Consider the following 21,174-nt stretch of genomic DNA (forward strand, 5'->3'; position numbering starts at 1 on the left):
AAGCGAAATAAGTCAAGCAGAGAAAGTCAATTATCATATGGTTTCACTTATTTGTGGAACATAAGGAATAGCATGGAGGACATTAGGAGAAGGAAGGGAAAAATAGGGGGGGAATTGGAGGGACAGATGAACCATGAGAGACTATGGACTCTGAGAAACAAACAGGGTTTTAGAGGTTAGGGGGGAGGGGGGATTGGTTAGCCCGGTGATGCGTATTAAGGAGGGCATGTACTGCATGGAGCACTGGGTGTTATACGAAAACAGTGGATCGTGGATCACCACATCAAAAACCAATTATATATTGTATAGTGACTAATATAACACAATAAAATTTAAAAAAAAAGAACCATATGATCATGTCAACAGATGCAGAAGAAATATTTGACAAACTACAGCATCCTTTCATGATAAAAAGCCTCAACAAAGTAGGGTTAGAGTTAACATACTTCAACATAATAAAGGCCATATTTGAAAAATGCAAAGCTCACATCATCTTAAAGGGGAAAAACAGAGCCTTACCCCTAAGGTTAGGCACTAGACAAGGCTGTCCACTCTCAGCGCTTTTAATCAAAATAGTACTGGAAATGCTAGCCATAGAAATCAGAGAACAAAGGGGCGCCTGGGTGGCTCAGTTGGTTAAGAGACTGCCTTTGGCTCAGGTCATGACCCCACTGTCCTGGGATGGAGCCCCGCGTCGGGCTCCCTGCTCGACAGGGGGCCTGTTTCTCCCTCTCCGTCTGCCGCTCCCACCGCTTGTGCTCTCCTGCTCTCTCTCTGCCAAATAAATAAATAAAATAAATTAAAACTTAAAAAAAAAGAAATCAGACAACAAATATAAATAAAAGGCACCCAAATTGGCAAGAAAGAAGTCAAACTTTCTCTATTTGCAGTTGACATGGTATATATATAGAAAAGCCAAAAGGTCCCACCAAAAAAACCGCTAGAACTGATAAACAAATTAGGTAAAATCTCAGCATACAAAGTAAACACACATAAATCTGTTGCCTTTCTACACACCAATAGTGCTGCAGCAGAAAGAGAAATTAAGGAATGTATCCCATTTATAACTGCACCACCAACAATAAGATACCTAGGAATAAACCTAACCAAAGAGGTGAAAAACCTGTTCTCTGAAAATTATAAAACACTAATGAAAAAAATTGAACAGGAAAGAAATGGAAAGGCATTCCATGCTCATGGATTGGAAGAAAAATTTTGTTAAAATGTCTTTACTAATCAAAGCAATCTACACATTTAATGCAATCCCTACCAAAATATCAACAGTATTTTTCACAGAGCTAAAACAAGCAATCCTAAAATCTGTATAGAACCACAGCAGACCCCAAATAGCCAAAGCAACTTTGAAAAAGAGAAGCAAAGCTGGAGGCATCACAATTCCGACTTCAAGGTATATTACAAAGCTGTAGCAATCAAAAGAGTACAGAAATAGACATATAGAGCAATAGAACAGAATAGAAAATCCAGAAATGAACCCACAGCTATATGGCCAGTTAATCTCTGACAAAGCAGGGAAGAATATCCAGTGGGGAAAAATGACAGTCTCTTCAACATATGGTGTTGGGAAACTGGACAGCAACATGCAAAACAATAAAACTGGACCACTTTCTTATGCCATAAACAAAAATAAATTCAAAATGGATCAAAGACCTAAATGGGAGACAAGAATCCATAAAATCCTAGAGGAGAAGGTGATGGTGGACATGGCCAGCAACCTGATGCTGGTGGACGAGCACCCGCTGTGGCTGGCCCAGCGTGAGGACAAGGCCTGCAGTGGCATCATGGGTGCCCTGGAGCGCATGGGGGAGGGGCTGCCCTCAACCCCCACGCCCAGCACATCTCTGTGAACTCAACGAAGGTGGCATTGGAGGCCTACCTCATCAAGCCACACAGCTACCTGGGGCTGACCTGCACAGCCTTCCAGAGAAGGGAGGCAGGAGTACCAGGCGTAGCTGTGGCCACCCCCATCATCTTTGCTGGAACCAGTGGCTGTGGTGTGGGCAACCTGACCAAGCCAGTGGCCATTTCGCTTTGGCACTGGGCTGAGGGGGCTGAACCTGTGGCAGCTTGGTGGAGCCAGCACGGGCTGGGGGGTCCCGGGGGTTGGAACTCTGAGGGCTGCCAGCTCCACTCCAGTCAGCCCTGCACTGCCGGCACTTGGGCAACGTGGCTGTGCTCATGGAGCTGAGTGCCTTCCCCAGGAAGGTGGGGGCTCTGGGGCAGGGCTGCATCCTGTCGTGAACCCCTGCATGGCCCTGCTGCTGCTCTGCCTCTTCTCCACCATGAACACCTACATCCTCAACCACAGCTCCATCCATGTATCCCGGAAGGGCTGGCACTTGCTCCTGAACCTGTGCTTCCACATGGCCATGACCTCCGCCGTCTTTGCAGGAGGCATCACACTCACCAACTACCACATGGTCTGCCAGGCAGTGGGCATCACTCTGCACTACTCTTCGTTGTCCACACTACTCTGGATGGGTGTGAAGGCCCTAGTCCTCCACAAGGAGCTCACCTGGAGAGCGCCCCCTCCACAAGAAGGGGACTCGGCCCCGCCCACACCCCGCCCCATGCTCCGGTTCTATCTGATCGCGGGAGGGATCCCACTCATTATCTGCGGCATCACAGCTGTGGTCAACATCCACAACTACCAGGACCATAGCCCCTAGTGAGCGCTGCTGCCTGCCTGCCCCAAACCTACCCGCCCCTACACTGGATGCCTTACTTCACTGGTGGGGGCACCTGCAGGCTGACCCAGCTAGTGACCCAACCCAAACCCATGCATGTTGCCTAAGCCAGTCTCTGCCTTGCCACTCACCATGTCCTATCTGCCCAACCATCCAGCCACCTCAGACATGCTCCCCGTCCTCACCCACTGCCTGTGTCTCCCCTCAGCTGCTGGCTGGTGTGGTGTCCAAACCTAGGAGTCTTCTTAAAAAAAAAAAAAAAAAAATCCTAGAGGAGAACACAGGCAGTAACCTCTTTGATACTGTCCATAGCAATTACTTATTAGATAGTTCTCCAGAGGCAAGGGAGACAAAAGCAAAAATAAACTATTGGGACTTCATCAAAATAAAAAGCTTCTGCACAGTGAAGGAAACAATCAACAAAACTTAAAGTCACCCTATGGAATGGGAGAAGATATCTGCAAATGACATATCTGATAAAGGGTCAGTATTCAAAGTATATCAAAAACTTATCAAGCTCAACCCCCCAAAAGCAAACAATCTAATTAAAAATGGGCAGAGGACATGGATACACATTTTTCCAAAGACATACAGATGGCGAACAGACATACGAAAAGATGCTCATCATTACTTACCATCAGGTACATACAAATCAACACTACAATGAGAAATGACCTCACACCTGTCAGAATAGCTAAAATCAACAACACAAGAAACAACAGGTGTTAACAAGGATGTGGAGAAGGGGGAACCCTCCTGCACTGTTGGTAGGAATGCAAACTGGAGCAGCCACTCTGGAAAACAATGTGGAGGTTCCTCAAAAATTTAAAAATAGAACTACCTTATGATTCAGCAATTGCACTCCTAGGTATTTACCCAAAGAATACAAAAATACTAATTCTAAGGGATACATACACCCCAATGTTTATAGCAGCATTATCTGCAATAGCCAAATTATGGAAAGAGCCCAAATGTCCCTCGACTGATGAACACATGAAAATGATGTGGTATTTTATATATATATATATATATATATATATATATGTATATACACACACACACACACACACACAACAGAATATTTCTCAGTGACTAAAAGGAATGAAATCTTTCCATTTGCAATGACATGTATGGAGCTAGAGAGTATTATGCTAAGTGAAATAAGTCAGTCAGAGAAAGACAAATCTGCAGAATTTAAGAAACAAATGAGAATAGGGGAAAAAAGAGAAGAAAGAGAGAGACAAGCCAAGAAACGGACTCTAAACTAGAGAGCATAAACTGATGGCTACCAGAGGGGAGTTGGGTAGGGACATTGGTTAAATAGGTGATGGCGATTAAGAAGTGCACTGTGATGAGCACTGGGTGTTGTATGTAAGTGTTGAATCACTAAATCCTGCACTGAAACTAAAAAAAAAAAAAAAAAAAAATCTTCTTCAAAGTCAAGGAAACAATCAACAAAACTAAAAGGCAACCTATAGAATGGGAGAAGATATTTGGGAATGACCTATCTGATAGAGTTAGTATCCAAAATATATAAAATTAAACAAGTCAACACTCAAAAAACAAATAATCCAATTAAAAACTGGGAAGAGGACATGAACAGACATTTCTCCAAAGAAGACATCCAGATGGCTAACAGACACACAAAAATATGTTCATCATCCTTACCATCAAGGAAATACAGATCAAAACTACAAAGAGATATCACCCCACACCTCTCAGAATGGCTAAAATCAACAACACAAGAAACAAGAGATGTGGGTGAGAATGTGTAAAAAAAGGAACACTAGTGCACTGTTAGTGGTAATACAAATTGGTGCAGCCACTGTGGAATACAATATGGAGGCTCCTCAATAAGTTAAAAATAGAACAACCCTACAATCCAGTAATCACAGTACTAGGTCTTTACCCAAAGAATATAAAAACACTAATTCAAAGGGATACATGCACCCCAATCTTTATAGCAGCATATTTACAGTAGGCAAGATATGGAAGCAGCCCAAGCATCCATCAATTCAATTGATGAATGGATAAAAAAGTGGTATATATATATATATATACAATGAGATATTACTCAGCTATAAAAAGGAATGAAAATCTTGCCATTTACAAAAACATGGATGAAGCAAGAGAGTATAATACTAAGCAAAATAAATCAGTCAGAAAAAGACAAATATCATATGATTTCACTCATATATGGAATTTAAGAAATAAAACAAATGATCAAAGGGAAAAAGAGAGAGAGATCAGGAAACAGACTGTGAACTATAAAGAACAAACTGACGGTTACCAGAGGGGAGGGGTGTACGGTTTGGGTTAAATAGGGGATTAAGGAATTCACTTGCCATGGTTAGCACCAGGTGATGTATGGAACTATTGAATCACTATACTGTACACCTTAAACTAATATAACACTGTAAAAAATAAAGTTACACTTACCCCCAAAAAAGAAAAAGAAAATTGCCAAATGTATCAAAAGTAAAATGGCAAGTTATTTAGTGAATAGAACAAGACTTACACATGAGTGATTTGTAAATACACTCAATTCATTATTAAGTTTAGAATTTGATTTTGCCCATAGCATCAGTTGTGAAACTAAATCCTGCTTTACCAGTCCATCCTTCTCATAGTTCTCTATTATTTTCCATAGGTCAATGATAACATAAATAGCGAGAACAAGAAGTAAGAGATTTTTAGTTTTTGTACAGCCAATATTTAGCTTGAATGAAGAAATGGGAACAGGGTAGATTTAATATTCCCCAAAACTTTCCACTAATTAATGAAAAGATCTTTTATATGTTCAACATTAACTGTGGCCCAAATTTCTTCCAGTAAGTATACAGGAAATATCCTGGATGTTAACATTTGTGGATAAAAAGTGTAGCATATTGTAATATCACTATGGAATAATTCTATTTCTCAGTAATATCCCTGAGTCCCTATTTTGGGGATCATTATCCTGCCTACATCCTACCTTGCCATGAATAATAAACTTTTATTATGTTAAGCCATCTAATATTGGTATTTTTAATAACCTCCTGACTTACTACAGCAAGGATACAGACAGGCCTTTATCTTACATTTCTAGAATCTCCTGATCACCACCTGATCATCATGCATAAAGCCAGCAACTACTCTTTCCGTGGACCTAAATAATGTGATATTCTAGAAGAAAACACATGGTATCATGGTGAGGGCTGAAGTTATACCTGAATGAGAAGAGTTCAGGGAACTATGAAGTATCCTGAATGAATAATTTTACACCCATACTTTTATGCCGGAGAAGCAGAATCATGGACCCACTTTCATCTGTAGCATAGCAGAGTTACTTCATGTTACTCATTTGGGCCACTGCTGATAGTTCCTGGATGCCTTGGTTGACCAGGCACAGCTACATAAAAGCAATAGCTCACAGTTATTGAACTATGCAGAGTTCCAAGCAATTTTTAAATTATCTCATCTAATCTCCACAAATACAACTATAATATATGTAAATTGTTTTTGTTTCTTCCCAAAATTAAAAATGAAGCAACAAAATAATTTGCCCAATATCATAAAACTACAAAGAGACAGTGTTGAAATTCAAATCTAGACACTAGAAGCTATGCCCATAACTACTCAAATATTTTCAGTAACCATTCTTGCCAGGGAATAATATTCATATGTCTGTTTTACAAAGATACAAGTCTTGATAAAGTTATACTGTTTGTTGGAAGTTTGGAGGTGCAACCTGACTAAAAAATATATGGCAAAATGTGACCTTCATTCCATTTATAGAGATTACAATCCAATCTTTAGAAAATGTTCCTTCTTCCTCTTTAAAAAAACTTTATGACTTACAAAAAGCTGTACATAACATATATATAACATGACAAGTTTGAAGATTTCTCTCTCCTCTTTGTAAAAGCTTCTGTATATACTAAATCAAAGAGTGTAGTACACTTGTAAAGTAAGTCATTAAAATATTTATTTATGTGAATTAAAGTATATGTTAATGCTAATAAGATTTAATATAAACATTTATTTAAAAAAATATGTAGGACATCCCATCCAATAGTAGCAGACTACATATTCTTCTCAAGCATGCATAGAACATTGTCCAGTATTAATCAGATGATAGGCCACATAACAAGTCTTAACAAATTTTAAAAGATTAAAATTATACCAACTATCTTTTCTGACCACTGCAGTATGAAACTAGAAAACAACAAGAGGAAAGCTGAAAAAAGTCACAAATATGTGGAAATTAAATAACATATTCCTGAAAAATCAATGGGTCAAAGAAACAAACAAAAGAGAAATAAAAAAATATCTTGAAACAAATGAAACACCCTACACACCCTACACAAAGATAAACTCAAAATGGATGAAAGACCTCAATGTGAGACAGGAATCCATCAAAATCCTAGAGGAGAACATAGGCAGTAACCTCTTTGACATCGCCCACAGCAACTTCTTTCAAGATACATATCCAAAGGCTGGTGAAACAAAAGCAACAATGAACTTTTGGGACTTCATCAAGATAAAAAGCTTCTGCACAGCAAAGGAAACAGTCAACAAAACAAAGAGGCAACCCACAGAATGGGAGAAGATATTTGCAAATGACACTACAGATAAAGGGCTGGTATCCAAGATCTATAAAGAACTTCTCAAACTAGGGGCGCCTGGGTGGCTCAGTTGGTTAGGCGACTGCCTTCCGCTCAGGTCATGATCCTGGAGTCTCTGGATCAAGTCCTGCATCAGGCTCCCTGCTCAGCAGGGAGTCTGCTTCTTCCTCTGACCCTCCCGACCCTCCCCCCTCTCATGTGCTCTCTCTCTCAAATAAATAAATAAAATCTTTAAAAAAAAAAAAAAGAACTTCTCAAACTCAACATCCAAAAAACAAATAATCAAGTCAAAAAGTGGGCAGAAGACATGAACAGACACTTCTCCAAAGAAGACATACAAATGGCTAACAGACACATGAAAAAGTATTCATCATCATTAGCCATCAGGGAAATCCAAATCAAAACCACATTACAGAAAAAGCTTTTGACAAATTACAGCATCCTTTCTTGATCAAAACTCTTCAGAGTATAGGGATAGAGGGTACATACCTCAATATCATAAAAGCCATCTATGAAAAACCTACAGCGAATATCATTCTCAATGGGGAAAAACTGAGAGCTTTCCCCCTAAGGTCAGGAAAGCGGCAGGGATGTCCACTATCACCACTGCTATTCAACATAGTATTGGAAGTCCTAGCCACAGCAATCAGACAACAAAAAGAAATCAAAGGCATCCAAATTGGCAAAGAAGAAGTCAAACTCTCACTCTTTGTAGATGATATGATACTTTATGTGGAAAACCCAAAAGACTCCACCCCAAAACTGCTAGAACTCATACAGGAATTCAGTAAAGTGGCAGGATATAAAATCAATGCACAGAAGTCAGTGGCATTCCTATACACCAACAACAAGACAGAAGAAAGAGAAATTAAGGAGTCGATCCCATTTACAATTGCACCCAAAACCATAAGATACCTAGGAATAAATCTAACCAAAGAGACAAAGGATCTGTACTCAGAAAACTATAAAATACTCATGAAAGAAATTGAGGAAGACACAAAGAAATGGAAAAATGTTCCATGCTCATGGATTGGAAGAACAAATATTGTGAAGATGTCAATGCTACCTAGAGCAATCTACACATTCAATGCAATCCCCATCAAAATACCATCCACTTTTTTCAAAGAAATGGAACAAATAATCCTAAAATTTGTATGGAACCAGAAAAGACCCCGCATAGCCAGAGGAATATTGAAAAAGAAAAGCAAAGCCGGCGGCATCACAATTCCGGACTTCCAGCTCTATTACAAAGCTGTCATCATCAAGACAGTATGGTAGGGGCACAAAAGCAGACACATAGATCAATGGAACAGAATAGAGAGCCCAGAAATGGACCCTCAACTCTATGGTCAACTAATCTTCGACAAAGCAGGAAAGAATGTCCAATGGAACAAAGACAGTCTCTTCAACAAATGGTGTTGGGAAAATTGGATAGCCACATGCAGAAGAATGAAACTGGACCATTTCCTTACACCACACACAAAAATAGACTCCAAATGGTTGAAAGACCTCAATGTGAGACAGGAGTCCATCAAAATCCTAAAGGAGAACACAGGCAGCAACCTCTTCGACCTCAGCCGCAGGAACTTCTTCCTAGAAACATCGCCGAAGGCAAGGGAAGCAAGGGCAAAAATGAACTATTGGGACTTCATCAAGATAAAAAGCTTTTGCAAAGCAAAGGAAACCATCAACAAAACCAAAAGACAACCGACAGAATGGGAGAAGATATTTGCAAATGACATATCAGATAAAGGGCTAGTATCCAAAATCTATAAAGAACTCATCAAACTCAACACCCAAAGAACAAAGAATCCAATCAAGAAATGGGCAGAAGACATGAACAGACATTTTTCCAAAGAAGACATCCAAATGGCCAACAGACACATGAAAAAGTGCTCAATATCGCTCGGCATCAGGGAAATCCAAATCCAAATCTCAATGAGATACCACCTCACACCAGTCAGAATGGCTAAAATTAACAAGTCAGGAAACGACAGATGTTGACGGGGATGTGGAGAAAGGGGAACCCTCCTACACTGTTGGTGGGAATGCAAGCTGGTGCAGCCACTCTGGAAAACTGTATGGAGGTTCCTCAAAAAGTTGAAAATAGAGCTACCATATGATCCAGCAAGTGCACTACTGGGTATTTACCCCAAAGATACAAAAGTAGGGATTCAAAGGGGTACGTGCACCCTGATGTTTATAGCAGCAATGTCCACAATAGCCAAACTGTGGAAAGAGCCAAGATGTCCATCGACAGATGAGTGGAAAAAGAAGAGGTGGTATATATATATACAATGGAATATTATGCAGCCATCAAAAGGAATGAGATCTTGCCATTTGCAACGATGTGGATGGAACTGGAGGGTATTATGTTGAGTGAAATAACTCAAACAGAGAAAGACATGTATCATATGATCTCACTGATATGAGGAATTCTTAATTGTAGGTAACAAACTGAGGGTTGCTGGAGTGGGGGTTGGGGTGGGAGGGATGGGGTGACTGGATGATAGACACTGGGGAGGGTATGTGCTCTGGTAAGCGCTGTGAATTGTGCAAGACTGTTGAATCTCAGATCTGTACCTCTGAAACAAATAATGCAATATATGTTAAGAAAAAAAAAAAAGAAGAAGAAGAAGGTAGCGGGTGGGGAAGAATGAAGTGGGGGAAATCAGAGGGGTAGACGAACCATGAGAGACGATGGACTCTGAAAAACAAACTGAGGGTTCTAGAGGGGAGGGGGGTGGGAGGATGGGTTGGCCTGGTGGTGGGTATTGAGGAGGGCACGTTCTGCATGGAGCACTGGGTGTTATGCACAAACGATGAATCATGGAACCCTTCATCTAAAACTAATGATGTAATGTATGGGGATTAACATAAGAATAAAAAAGAATAAAAAATTTAAAACAACAACAACAACAAAAAAAGAAAACCACATTGAGATACCACCTTACACCAGTTAGAATGGCAAAAATGGACAGGGAAAGAAACAACAAATGCTGGAGAGGTTGTAGAGAAAGGGGAACCCTCTTACACTGTTGGTGGGAATGCAAGTTGGTACAGCCACTTTGGAAAACAGTGTGGAGGTGCCTCAAACAATTAAAAATAGAGCTACCCTATGACCCAGCAATTGCACTCCTGGGTATTTACCCCTAAGACACCGATGTAGTGAAAAGAAGGGCCATATGCACCCCAATGTGCATAGCAGCAATATCCGCAATAGCCAAACTGTGGAAAGAGCCGAGATGCCCTTCAACAGATGAATGGATAAAGAAGATGTGGTCCATATGTACAATGGAATATCACTCAGCCATCAGCAAGGATGAATACCCAATTTTTACATCAACATGGATGGGACTGGAGGAGATTATGCTAAGTGAACTAAGTCAAGCAGAGAAAGTCAATTATCATATGATTTCACTCATTTGTGGAACATAAGGAATAGCATGGAGGACATTAGGAGAAGGAAGGGAAAAATGAAGGGGGGGAAATCAGAGGGACAGATGGACCATGAGAGACTATGGACTCTGAGAAACAAACTGAGGGTTTTAGAGGGGAGGGGATGGGGGATGGGTTAGCCCGGTCATGGGTATTAAGGAGGGCATGTAGTGCATGGAGCACTGGGTGTTATACGAAAACAATGATTCGTGGATCACCACCTCAAAAACTAATGATGTATTGTATGGTGACTAACATAACATAATAAAATAAAATTAAAAAAAAAGAAACATTCTTATCTTATTCCTGACCTTAGGAGAAGGAGGGGAAAAATGAAGGGGGGTGGAATCGGAGGGAGAGATGAACCATGAGAGACTATGGACTGTGAGAAACAATCTGAGGGTTTTAGAGGGGAGGGGGTGGGGGGATGGGTTAGCCTGGTGATGGGTATTAAGGAGGGCACGTACTGCATGGAGGACTGGGTGATAATACAAAAACAATGAATTGTGGATCACTACATCAAAAACTAAATGATGTATTGTATGGTGACTAACATAATCAAATAAAAAAATTTAAAAAAAAGAAAACTCTTAAATTTAATAAAATTTAAAAAATATATATATATAATTTGAGACAAAGAGTAATAATAAAATTCTTTGGAATTAACATGGAATGTGTTAAATGTATATGAAAAAAATCTTTAAAGCACTCTTGAAGGACATAAAGTTTAGACTGTGACAAATTGAAATAGCAATCATGTTCTTGGACAGAAATATTGAGCCTAATACAGTCATCAGTACTCCCTAAGTTAAGTTACAAATTCTACCCAATTAAAATAAAAATATTTTTATGAAAGTAAACAGGTTTCTGTGAAAGTACGTATGGAAAAATGAGGAATTCAGAATAATAAGAAAATTCTGAAAGAATATTATAATGTGGAGGAGGGGGCTAAACTTACCAAATCCCAAAACCAATTATAATGCCTCATAATTTCATCAATAAGATTTTGGTGTATGTAGTAGATTCCATTTATAATTTAATGCTGATAGTTTTCAGGCCCCACGCTTCCCTTTTCAACTTTTGTTGCACATTTGCACGATTTTTTTAATATTCTTTTTTTTTTAAAGATTTTATTTATTTATTTGAGAGAGAGAGAATGAGAGAGAGAGTGAGCATGAGAGGGGGGAGGGTCAGAGGGAGAAGCAGACTCCCTGCCCAGCAGGGAGCCCGATGCGGGACTCGATCCCGGGACTCCAGGATCATGACCTGAGCCAAAGGCAGTCACTTAACCAACTGAGCCACCCAGGTGCCCTGCGCTGATTTTTTTTTAAAAAGTCCATCTACTCCCTTCCTGAGCACCTGCAGAAAGTTCAAAAAATGCAGACCTCAGGAATCCTCACCCTGGTACCACCCTCTAATCACAAAAACAAAATAAAACAAACAACAATAACAAAAAATAAAACAGGCTCACTCACCCTCCCTTTCCAGAAGACCTCAATATGCAAGTAATAAACTTTTTCAAATTCTTTGGAGTCTAGGTGACATCATCAGTCTTAATAACCAAACCAGTTTTGAATGGGTGGGGGTCCATCCTACCTCCTTAAGGCAAGCAAGCACAATAAGTATATATAGATAAACAGGCAATTTTTAAGAAATGTAACAGCTTTATTGAGATATAATTCACATACTGCATAATTCACCTATCGAAAGAGTACAATTCTGTATTTTTAGTATATTCACCGAGCTGTGTAACCATCACATCAATTTTATACTATTTCAAAAAGAAACCCCATACCACCTATTAGCAGTGACTCTTCATTCTCCTCTAACTCCCCTAGCCCTAGAAAACCAGTAATCCACTTTCTGTCCCTATAGATTTATCTATTCTGGACATTTCATATAAACAGAATCATACAATAAATAGTCTTTTGTGACTGTTTTGTTTCATTTAGCATATTTTCAAGGTTCATCCTTGTAGTATGTATCAGTATTTCATTGTTTTTATCACCAAATAAGATTCTGTTTTGTGGATATATTAAAATTTGTTTATCCATTCATCAGTTGATATACATTTGGGTTGTTTATAGCCTTTTGGCTATTGTAAGTATTGCTGATATGAACATGTGTGTACAAGGTCTTTTTGTGAACATGTTTCCAAATCTCTAGAAATGGAATTGCTGGGTTATATACTAACTCCACGTTTAACCTTTTAAGGTATTGTCAGCTTGTTTTCCAGTGTTTGTACCATTTTACTTTCCTAACAGCAGCATGTGAAAGTTCCAATTCTTCCATATCCATGCCAACACTTCTTATCTGTCTTTTAGATTATGTCTGTCCTAGTTAGATATGAAGTGGTATTTCACTGTGTATTTGATTTGCATTTCCCTGATGGCTAATGATATTCAGCATCTTTTCATGCGCTAGTAGGACATTTGTGTATCTTCTCTGTAGAAATGTCTATTTGAGGCTTTAGCTCACTTTTTAAAGTGGGTTGTTTGTCTTTTTTTATTATTATTGTTGTCTTTTTTCATTATTGGGTTGTAACAGTTCTTTATATATTCTAGATGTAAGTTTATTATCAGATATATGATTTGCAGGTATTTTTCCCATTCTGTGAGTTGTCTTTTCATTTTATTGATGATATCTTTTGAACCACAGAAGTCTAAGTTTCATAAAATCCAATTTATCCATTTCTTTCTTTTATCCATTTCTTTGTGTCTTTGGTGTCACACATGAGAAGGCTTTACCTAACCTAAGATCAAGAAGATTTATTTCTCTGATTTCTTCTAAGATTTCTATAGCTTTAACTCTTGCATATAGATCTGTAACCCATTTTGAGTTAATTTTCGTGTATGTTATGAGGGAGTAGTCCAACTTCATTCTTTCACATGCATATATGCAATTATTGCAGCAATATTTTTGGAAAAGACTACTCTGTTCCACTGAATTGCCTTGGCACTCTTGTTGAAAATCAATTGACTATAAATACGAGTGTCCATTCTGCAATCTTAATTCAATTCCTTTGATCTATAGGTCCATCTTTGTGATAGTACCACACTGTCTTGATTATGGTAGCTTTGTATTTAAGTTTGAAATATGAAAGTGTGAGCCTTCCAACTTTAATCTTCCTTGGCTACTGTTAGTCCCTTGAATTTTCTTATGAATTTTATGATAAGTTTGTCAATCTCTGCAAAGAAGCCTTTTGGTATTTAAATAGGGATCATGGTCAATCGATGGATCAATTTTTTTTAAAGATTTTATTTATTTATTTGACAGAGAGAGAGAGAGTGAGAGAGAGTGGCAGGCAGAGGGAGAGGGAGAAGCAGGCTCCCTGAGGAGCAGGGAGCCCCATGTGGGGCTCGATCCCAGGACCCTGGGATCATGACCTGAGCCACCCGGGCATCACTCAACAGATCCATTTGAATGAGTACTGCCATTTTAACAATATTAAGTCATCTGATGGATTAACATAGGATGTCTTCCCATTTATTTGGGTCTTCTTATATCTTTCAAAATTTTTTGTAGTTTTTAGAAGACAAATTTTCACTTTCTTTATTAAACTTACTCCTAAGTATTTTATTCTTTCTAATGCTATTTTAAACGGAATTATTTTCTTAGTTTCACTTTTTACTGTTCATTGTTAGTGTTTAGAAATACAATTAGTGCTTATATATTGCTCTTCTATCCTTCAAACTTACTGAACCAGTGTATTAGTTACAAAAGTTTTTGAGTGGATTCCTCAGAATTTTGTATGTACACGATCAAGTGACCTGCAACTAGAAATAGTTTCATTTATTCTTTCCTAATCTGGATGCCTTTTTTTTCTTACCTAATTTCCCTGCAATGTTAATGCAAGCAGCCAGGGTGGACTGCAACCTTGTTTTGTTGCTGATTTTAGAAGGAAAATATTCAGTATTTCACCACCGTATGTTCTAACTAATCACCACGAACTTCATGGCTTAAAACAACAGAAATTTATTGCCTTTCAGTTCTGGAGGTCACAAGTCTTAAATGTTTCTCACTGGGCTTAAATCAGAATGCTGCAGAGCTACATTCCTTTCAGGAAGCTCTAGGTAAAAAATCAATGTTCTTTTCTTTTTCAGATTCTAGAGTCTCCTATTATTGCTTGGCCCATGCCCTCTTCCATTTTCAAAGCTAGCAATGGCCAATCAAGTGATTCTCATATCATGTACATCTGACACAGACTTCTGCCTCCCTTCTCCACATTTAAGGATTCTGTGATTATATTGGGCCCATAGATATAAGCCAGGATATATCCCTATTTTAAGGTCAGCTGCTTAGCAACCTTAACTCCATCTGCAAATTTAATTATTTGTTGCCATGTAATGTAATTAGGATGTAGGTATCTTTAGGAGGCCATTGTTCTGCCTACCACAGTGTTTTCTGGCCCTTAAAGATCCATGTCTGCCCTGCATGCAAAATATCTTTGCTTTATCCCAACGTGCTCCCAAATATCAATAAATTGCAGGATCAATGCAAAGTCCAAAATCTCATCTAAATCTTGTCACCTCCAAAGTCTCAAATCTAATAATCTGACCCATTTAAATCAGGTATGGGTAAGGCTCTGGATATAATCTTTCTTGAGGCACAATTCTCCATATGTAATCCTGTGAACTTAAAAATCAAGTTATCTGCTCACAAAATACCCTTGTGGGAAGGTATAGAATAATAACTATAGACATATGCATTAAAAAAGGAAGAAAATGGAAAGTATTAAAGGAGTCACCCATCTCAGCAAATTGAAAATCTAGCAGGGCAAATTCCATTTAGTTTCAAGGCCTGGGAATAATCCTCTGTGATTTTTGGGTCTGCAATCTGACCTTAAGGCTCCTCTCTGAGTCATTCTTCCTTTTTCATAAAGGGTAACTCGTGTTTGCAGCTGGGTAATTTTTATCAGTCTGTTTACCATCTGTAGTATTTTGTGAGTACAATAACCATCTTTTATTTTGGCTCTGTCACACTTTTAATCCTAGCTGGCACTGTTTCTGCTAGTATGAAATTCTCAAGAACCTTATGGGTTACCCACATATATCACAAGAATTCATTCCTTTTGACAAGAGACTCCTCCATAGATTTTTCTTCAATATTTCCATCTCTATTTTTGGCTTCTACTAAGATGGCTGAGGGATTGTATGTGTCACAAACTTTTTAATATCTTAAAACACAACTCAATACTCTGTCATTTTGGTCTTTCAAAGGTATTAGCAAAAACTTTCCAGCCACACACTGTTTTTTCACTAGAGCACTCTTTTATAACAGTGATTCTTAATTTTAGCATCTTTTGCAATCAGGACAAGTGAAGAATTTCCCAAATCATAAAGTCTTGGTTCCTTTTTGCTTAACAGTTCTTCCCTCAATTTATCTTTTTCCTCTTACATTTTACTATAAACAACAAGGAGATACTAGACGTTGCCTTCAAAACTTTACTAGGAAATCTCAGCTAAATAGCCAAATTCAGCACGTAAACTTCTGCTTTCCTCATAACTAAAGGGCACAATTCTGCTAAATTTTCCATCACTATATAATAAAGATTCCCTTTCCTCCATTTTCCAATAACATGTTCTTCATTCTCTTCTACACCTTCAACAGCAGAACTTTTAACATCCATATTTCTATCATCGGTCTGGTTTTGATTAAATAGTCTCTAATATGTTTTCTCTACCAAACTCCTCACGTCCTTCAAATTTCTCAATAGAAAAGGCGTTAACATCTATATTTCTACTAACAATCTGTTCAAGACAATGTAGGCATTTTCTATCATGCTTCTCAAAATTTTCCATCCTCTGCTCACTGCTCAACTGCAAAGCTATATAAACAATGTTAGGTAAGTGTTACATTAGCACCCCACTTCCAGATACCAAAATCCATATTAGTTTCCATTAACCCAGTAATTAGAACTCACCAAGTTAATTAAACAGTTACATGAAGCAGTGCCTTTACATAACAGTGTCTAACCAGAAAAGTAGAGTTACCCTAAGGGTAGTCTTTAAAGTCTAGGGCCAAAACAGCCAAACATATATCACTGAAGGAGATGCCATCTCTCAAACAATGCCCCCCTTTCCATGCTGCAGTCCAGAGGAACTTCATAACCTAATTCTAAAAAACACGTTTACCAATCCCATGGTATCCAGGTCCATCAATGTACCTCCTTGCATTTTGTCATACTAATGACCAAACTACATAAACCTTACTGTTGAAGACAGTATGACTCTATATCATACTATCCCTCTGAAATTCATGCATAAAAAATTGCTACTTGTCTCTATCCCAAATCCACAATTTCCTATGATTTATGGCTTTCATTCTTACTCTTTTGTGCAGCATCAAAACCTACACTATCACTCCAAACCAATCAGAAACTGGAGGAGCTGTAGGACATCTATTGATTTCTGTAAGACATATTTTAATACACAAAGTATCAACACAAACTTTGTCCCAATACACCCCAGTCACAAGGAGAAAGTCCAGACTCAGAAAATATTTACACCATCCAAATTTTCAAACCCTGGAAACCAATTTATCAGATTGCTCAAGTTTATAAAAGTAGTCAGCTACATTACACAGTTTTCAAAAATTTCTTCCAACTATTCCTATCCATAGAATTTAACCACCCTCCATACCTCATCATTCAGCACCAGCATTCGTTCACCCAAAACAACATATGATGAAGGACAAGAAGCCATAATATATAAATATGATGTGATATTGCACTAAATTCACAACCATTTCAACATATGTAACAATGGAAAAGATACAGATCAACAGTCTGGTCAAGATATTCAACTCCCTGTGCCACTCTGACTAGATTGAAGGAATTTGAGAGAGTGAAGTTTTCAGCTCTATTTTTGGCTTCTTTAAGCCTTAAAACCCCCTTCCTGTATCAAGTTTCTGACAAGCATGATTCCAACAGACTTTGTCCTACCTACATTTTTTGGTCAATCTTTACTCAAATATAAATCTTGCCCCAGTGATCTCTATCCTTTAGAATCATTGTTTATGGCTCCTCATTATCTCTGAACTGACATTAACACAGCCTAGAGAAGAATGCATAGCATAGAAAGAAATAGAAGCTATAGTTCAATTTTCCCCCAGGAAAGATCTCTGTGAGTATCCTTTTTTTTTTTTTTTTTGGCTTTTTAAATTAATTTTATTATGTTATGTTAGTGGGTATGCTCTTGAGTGGAGAAATAAATACTGAGAGACGTGAATGTTTCTTTTTAATCTGATATATTCTTTTTCTGTGTATCATATTCCAACTGATATGAAAATAGAAATAAAAATATGCAATCTAGATGTAGTCTTCAGGACCAGATTCAAATATAGATCAAAGTACATGTTTGTTATTCAATAACAAATATTTGTTTCATTAAAATCCTCAAATGTGTGGACTGAAATTTCAGCTTTACTTAGTTTACTAAAGGTTTTATGAAATACTCAAATTGTAAATTTAAAATTTAAACTATCTTCGGCAGTGCTGCCAATGCCCCGGCAGAGAAGCTGAGGTCATCATCGAATTTGAAATACTTAAAGTGGATACAAAACTGTTTCAGCAACGCAGACAATTAAGTGCATTGTTGTGGGTGACGGTGCCGTTGGTAAAAACATGTCTCCTGATATCCTACACAACAAACAAATTTCCATCTGCATATGTACCGACTGTTTTTGACAAGTATGCAGTCACAGTTATGATTGGTGGAGAGCCATATACTCTTGGACTTTTTGATACTGCAGGGCAAGAAGATTATGACAGATTACGGCCGCTGAGTTATCCACAAAGAAATGTATTTCCAGTCTGTTTTTCAATAGTCTCTCCATCATCATTTGAAAATGTGAAGGAAAGATGGGTGCCTGAGATAACTCACCACTGTCCAAAGACTCCCTTCTTGCTTGTTGGGACCCAAATTGATCTCCGAGATGACCTCTGTACGATTGAGAAACTTGCCAAGAACAAACAGAAGCCTATCACTCCAGAGACTGCTGAAAAGCTGGCCCGTGACCTGAAGGCAGTCGAGTATGTGGAGTATTCTGCACTCCCACGGAAAAGCCTAAAGCATGTATTTGATGAAGCAGTACTGGCTGCCCTGGAGCCTCCCGAACCGAAGAGGAGCCGCAGGTGTGTGCTGCTGTGAACATCTCTCCAGAGCCCTTTCCGCACAGCTAGTATCAGCAATGTACTAAAAACAATGTTAAATCAAACTAACGATTAAAGATTAAAGTTCATTTTCGCAAAAATGACAAATACCCTGCACCTACCCACATGCATTCGTGTGAGAAGGCCCATAGGTATGGTCCCCTTCCCCCTCTCAGTACTAGTTAATTTGAGTAATTGTGTATTGTCAGAAAAGTGATTAGTTGTAGTTTTTGTTTTGTCATTTCAAAAAAAAAATTTTTTTTTTTTTTTTGTTTAAAAGCAAGGCTTGCTTGTGATGACTCTGTAACAGACTAATTTGGGTTGTTGAAGCTCCCCTGGGCTCCATCCACTCTGGAAAGTGATCTGGGACATTTAGGTTTATTTATTCCCCCCTTTTTTTTGCTGGGGGGGCAGGGTGCAGGGAGTGTATGTGGGTTTTGTTTTTATTTAGTCATGTTTTTAAAATTCATTTACCACTGGACAACCCTTAAGGGGAGGAGGATGGATTGATTCCACATTCCACTTCTAGATCTAGTTTAGAAAACTTGTTCCCCACCTGGTGCTCTTAGGAAGGAGTATAGTAAATGCCTCATTTAATAACATACTCTTTTTTGAAAGTTGCCTTTTCTCTCCACCCTTGATTAGGTCCAGTATTTGATGAAACTCATGAGAGTGGGTGGAAACTGTCTTGCCCCTCCTCTTTTCCACGATGCACTATATATGTGACTGTGACTTTCAAAGAAATTTGTTTGCCATTTGCTGATTTTTTTAAATTAATTTCTAACTTCTTTCACTGATAAATGAAAAAAGGTACTGCACCTTTTGAAATACACCAAATGAATTGAGTACATAATTAAAAAGCATTTTCCCTGTCAAATAAATAAATATTAAAAAATAAAATTTAAACTATCTTCAATACAATACACAGACACATGCACACTTAAAGAAATAAAATTTCTAGTAATGATTATATAAAGTCCACACCTGCAACAGACTGTGCGTTAAGGTGAAAGATCCAATGATGATATTACCATACAATCATGAGTTTCAAATTCAATATTAAGAAGAAAAATGTTCACAAATATATCCTAAGTTCTTTCATCATTTTATCTGAAATGAATATGTAAAAGAACCATACAGAAATTCCAACATCAGTAAGCACTGGGGTGTTTTGCTCCTAATTGGTTTTCCTGAGTGTTTTAAGTTAAATGGGTTCTTAAAAATATTTTATTATGATATACACATATTGTCAGTAATATTAAAGCAAACCAAATAGTAGGAATATCAGTTAAGATTCTGTGTTCTTGGTTATCCTCTTCTGTTCCTCTAAAATGAGAATTATGTAAGTCTACCAGTACTGAGATTTTAACAAGTGGATAGCAGTTTAAAAGTAAAATTTTCTGGGTGACTGGGTGGCTCAGTCAGTTAAGCACCTGCCTTTGGCTCAGGTCATGATCCCAGGGTCCTGGGATGGAGCCCCACATTGGGCTCCCTGCTCCACAGGGACTCTGCTTCTCCCTGTGCCCCTCCTCTGACTCATTCTATCAATCTCTCTCTCTCTCTCAAGTAAAGCTTTGTTTTTTTCCAGGAGTGTGGGTGGGGTCTATAATTTCTTCACTTGAAATATTTCTTCATTTTGAAATAGTTTTATTTTAGCATATATTATTTGAAAATACAGCACACATATAAGATAGTTTAACAAATAGTTATTAAACAATCATGAAACCACCATTCAGGTCAAAAACAGTATCACCAATCATCCAGAAAGTCACCATTTATCCCTTCCTGATGTGAACAACTTCAACTTATCCTGTTACTTTGGTAGTAATTTCCTTACTATCATTATCATTTTGCAACCAGTGATGCACCACTAACCGATATTTTATTTCTATGGTAACAAAATAAAAGTATGTTTTTGTGTCTCTTTCTTTCAATAATATGTTACTAAGATTCAACAAGTGGTGTGTATCTATAGTTCATTCATTTTCATCAATAAATATATTCCAATTTCACTGTGTTTATCCAATGTGTTTATCCATTCCACAGTCAAAGAGTGGGATGTTTCCAGGTTTTGGCTATTAAATTTAGTGTTAGAAATACTCTGTGAATGTGTATCTAGTATATACGTATACTTAGTCTCTAGGGTAGCACTATCTAATGTAACTCCTGCACTGATTGAAATGTTCTATTTGCACAGTCCAGTAGAGTAGCCAGTAGCCACTTGTGGTTTTTGAGCATTTCAAATGTGGCTAGTGACAATGGGGGATTGAAT

General features: G+C 38.1%; 1 pseudogene; it reads left to right on the forward strand.

Annotated features, from left to right (window-relative positions):
- Window positions 1-3,144: 3,144 nt before the first annotated feature.
- LOC123840946 (cell division control protein 42 homolog) lies at window positions 3,145-18,918 on the forward strand (annotated as a pseudogene).
- The last annotated feature ends 2,256 nt before the right edge of the window (window positions 18,919-21,174 follow it).

Source organism: Mirounga angustirostris, unplaced genomic scaffold, assembly GCF_029215605.1.
Source record: "Mirounga angustirostris isolate CCGP_5_RB_7025 unplaced genomic scaffold, mMirAng1.0.hap1 SCAF_11, whole genome shotgun sequence".
Lineage (NCBI taxonomy): Eukaryota > Metazoa > Chordata > Mammalia > Carnivora > Phocidae > Mirounga > Mirounga angustirostris.